The sequence below is a fragment of the Podarcis tiliguerta genome (assembly GCF_965153285.1).
Source record: "Podarcis tiliguerta genome assembly, chromosome: 6".
Lineage (NCBI taxonomy): Eukaryota > Metazoa > Chordata > Lepidosauria > Squamata > Lacertidae > Podarcis > Podarcis tiliguerta.
This window is the reverse complement of record NC_139539.1, coordinates 92,304,455-92,308,726: the sequence shown is the minus strand read 5'-3', so window position 1 is coordinate 92,308,726 and position 4,272 is coordinate 92,304,455. Positions and strand designations below refer to the sequence as shown.

The window sequence follows — 4,272 nt, the reverse complement described above, 5'->3', positions numbered from 1 at the left end:
GGGCCGTGGGCCAGCTGCTGTCTTGGCCACTGTCCCCACCACACTGCAGACCATGGGGTCAATAGGGGTCAATAGTAATGGCCTGCTTTACAGACTTGATTTAAGACACAACTAAAAGCTGCCCTGAGTGCATAGGGACTTGAGAAAAAAGCATTGTAAATAAATGATAATAATAAATATTGAAATAATGTATGCAGAGTGCTTCAGACGCTCAAAAATGCTATAAATTCTTATTTTCCATGTATTTTACCTCCGCAAGAGCTGTTCGTGGCAAAACTGCTTACTGCTAGAGCATCTGTTTCTTGGGCTAGTGCCATCAACTTGAGTTAAGTACATCTTAATTTCTAGACATTGCACAGCTTAGCTTCGATTAAACATTCTCATGCAGTGGCTCCAGCAGTCGAGTGACATGATGGGATAGGCCAGGAACCAAGGGCTGGCATTTTTCCTCATCCATTGCTTCCTGCACAGACTCAGCCTTTTCCACTACACATGCTGCAGTATCTCAAGGACTGTCTTCCCACAGGAATGGACACAAACCTGTGATCATCATCTGAGGCCCTTCTTTGTGTGCCACCTCCAAGAGAGTTCAAGAGGGTGTCAACTTTATTATCATCTAATAAATAAATGGGGGACGCTGGTGGCGCTCTGGTCTAAACCACTGGGCCTTGGGCTTGCCAATCAAAAGGTTGGCGGTTCAAATCCCTGCGACGGGGTGAGCTCCTGTTGCTTGGTCCCAGCTCCTGCCAACCTAGCAGTTCAAAAGCACATCAAATTGCAAGTAGATTAATAGGTACCCCTCTGGCAGGAAGGTAAACGGCGTTTCCGTGTGCTGCTCTGGTGTCGGTGTTTCATTGCACCAGAAGCAGCTTAGTCATGCTGGCCACATGACCCGGAAAAACTGTCTGCAGAGCGGACAAACGCCGGCTCCCTCGGCCAGTAAAGCGAGATGAGCACCACAACCTCAGAGTCGTTCGCGACTGGACTTAACTGTCAGGGGTTAACCCTTTACCTTTAATAAATAAATAAATAAAAATGGTGGTTTTCTGTCCAAAGTGCAAGAGAATGAGACTGCAACTACCAACTGCTGCAAGATGGAGTCCAGCCCACTTCTGAGTTCATACTGCTCTTGGGTGATTCTTCTTTTGAGTGAAGAGTGCTTCCTTTCACTCAAAACAGGCAGGATAATCAGCTAACAGGAGAGTAGTGGCAGTGGTGGAACAGAGGGCTTGTCCACACGGGGCTTTATTGTTAGTCTGAGGCTGTCTGAGTACAAAATTTCTGGGCATTGTTCAAATGATGTTGCCCTTGACCATAACCCATCCCTTTTTTTTCTAGAGTGAATTCAGGTTTCACCAGGTGGTGGACTTTACCCACCCGGGAAGAATGGCAGATGAAGTTGATGGATTATATGGAACTGGCGGAAATGACTGGCAGAATCTGAGACCAGGGAGAAGAGTTGGTAGAAGAAAACTGGAAAAAGTTTAAAGACTATTTACAGAAATGCTGTAAGGTTAAAAAATGTTAGAAAAATGTTGAAATGAAGTTATTTGGCTTTAGTAGAAAGGTTATAAGGAATTAAGTATAGATAGATTAATAAAATATTAAAGGGGGAAAAAATAAGGATAGAATGTGTTAAGATAATTATAGGATAGAAAATAGAGGAAGATGGAAAGGAATTGCTGAAACAATTAACAGAAGTGGAATACAAAAAGGGAGGTGTGAGGAGGTCGTTGAAATAAGTGAATGAAAGAAAAGATATTGAAATTGTTTGAGGTGTTTTAAATTGTTTTTGTTTAGTTTAGTTGGGTTAATGTGTTAGTGTTGTGTGGTGTTTTTGTATTGTATTGTATTCCTTTTTTATCTTGTTTTCTGCTGTGTGTTTTTTTTTCTTTTTTTGTGTAGTGTTTGAATTGCTGGAAAAGTAATAAATATTATTTATTTATTTATTTATTTTTAAAAAAGGAAAATCCAGACACATTGTAAAAAAAAAAAAAAAGAATTCAGGTTTCACCAATCCTGGGAATATCTGAAAACAAAGCAAAATGCAAACACGATCCACTTAGGCCCGGCTACGAGGTACACTGCTGCTGCTTTGCCCTCATTTTAGTTAGGGTGGCACCAGCAACATCTATGCAATTTGTGGGATTGCATTCGCAAATCGAGAGTTTGTGTTTGTTTGCAGAATGGAAAGACATGAGGAGCCTTTTTCCTATTTTCCTATTTTCTAGTCCCTCACATGCAGGGACCCACATAAGAACATTGTAGTAGGGATAGGGGAAGAGAATGGCTTTGCTGGAGGGTGGAGGCTTGTTTGGAAGTCCAGTCTTGCCCCACACAAAGCAGTGACTTGCATCTCTTATGACTTAAAGAAGTAACGCTATAATGCCTTTTTGTTTTGCTGAACTGTGGATTGAGTTTAAAATCCTGCCCTTGTGTGGAGGCAAGCCTGCCTGGAAACAAGCAAAAGGCACCCTACACAATGGTTACGGAAAAATCTAGGTGCGAGGCTGCTCAGTCACCCAGCTCGTCGGGCAGAACCTGCGGGTCCCTGCAGAATAAAGGAAAAAGTCCAGCCACCAACCGGAGCAAATAGCTGTAGACCAAAGTTTATTGCGCAACAGGTTCATAGAGGAATTTTGAACCCCGAAGATGGGGTGGCAAGGACTTTTAAAACTTTCCCACCATATCCCAGAATACAGTTCGTACAGGATCATTGACACATCATTGCTACATCACTGACATGTCACAAAAGGGGAGGGGTAGACAGGCGTTACACTAATTCAACCTTGGCAAACATGTCCAGACAAGAGCTTGGTACAAGATTAGCATCAGCAGACATGGCAGGGCAAGACTCAGGTATAAGATTAGCATAGGCAAACACCTCTGAAGTCCCAACACCCAAAGTACAATAGAACTTCCTTTGCATGTCTGGACCCCTTGGCAAGTCTGGTGATGGGATTAGGCTTTCATTGGCCAGCAATTGTCACCTCTGGGAACTTCCTGGAGTCCTTTTTCAAGGGGAAAATAGCTTTAGAGTGGAGGAAACTGGCAAAGAAGTTGATTTTATATTATTTTTAAAGCTAGGTAACTTCCTGTGGGTAAAAGCCTCAGCGCCTAGGGCTTGCCGATCGAAAGGTCGGCGGTTCGAATCCCCGCGGCGGGGTGCGCTCCCGTTGCTCGGTCCCAGCGCCTGCCAACCTAGCAGTTCGAAAGCACCCCCGGGTGCAAGTAGATAAATAGGGACCGCTTACTGGCGGGAAGGTAAACGGTGTTTCCGTGTGCTGCGCTGGCTCGCCAGAGCAGCGATGTCACGCTGGCCACGTGACCCGGAAGTGTCTCCGGACAGCGCTGGCCCCCGGCCTCTTTGAGTGAGATGGGCGCACAACCCTAGAGTCTGTCAAGACTGGCCCGTACGGGCAGGGGTACCTTTACCTTTTTTAACTTCCCTGAGCTGTCAAGTTGAAAGGATGCATTCAGGCATAACATTTAACAACTTTAAAGATGTGCCCCCCCCCCTGTAATTTCCATAACAACAATGAACCCAAACCCCCCATCACCAGGGCAGCTGTCCTGCAGGCTCCCTTGTTCAACGAGGTTGTTTTTCTTGCCTTCTTTCTTACACCCCCTCCCTCTCCGTTGTTCAGGATTTCGTGCTCTTCCTTCGGAGACTCGGTTTGAACAATGCGCCGCAATTTCTTCCTTGTTGATGGGGAATCACAACCCGTCAAGCCGAGCTTTTGAGAAAGTTTTGCTACTAATCAGCGTGATTAGCTCGGAGTCCACTCTCCAAAGAAGGGTCACGATCAGGCCTCGGCTTGCAGCACAGCACACAACGCTTGCTGGCATTTCAAAGCTCTTGCCCCGCTAACAGACCGCTCTGCACGTATCTGGCTGAAGTGTAGTGCACGCCGCCGAGCCGAGAGGAGTTCAGTGGCCTTGACAACTGGCAGGCATAAACTTTTATGTGTCAAGCTTTCCGTGGCAAAGGGCTATTATTCTCTGGCAGGGCGAGAGCAGCGTGCGCTTTTTACAGAGCAGAGGCCCCTCCTTTTGCATCGCAGAGCTCCGTGGCCCAGGGATATTATGTGCATTGTACCAAACAGCAGAAGCCAATCATACATTATTCTGCGAGGCGACAGCGAAGGAGCACCTTGACAAAGGACAGCTGCTCGTTGACTTCAACAAGCTTTGGAATTCTTCCACAAAGGGGAATTTGGCAAGTACGAGCCAGAAAAAAAGGAGGAAGTTGCTGAGGACTCGTGGCTTTGT

At 45.8% G+C, this 4,272-nt stretch overlaps 1 long non-coding RNA gene across 1 annotated transcript; it reads left to right on the top strand.

Annotated features, from left to right (window-relative positions):
- Window positions 1–2,491: 2,491 nt before the first annotated feature.
- LOC310680136 lies at window positions 2,492–3,974 on the top strand. Its single transcript, XR_014512657.1, has 2 exons — window positions 2,492–2,859; window positions 3,648–3,974. It is a non-coding gene; the product is annotated as an uncharacterized lncRNA (long non-coding RNA).
- The last annotated feature ends 298 nt before the right edge of the window (window positions 3,975–4,272 follow it).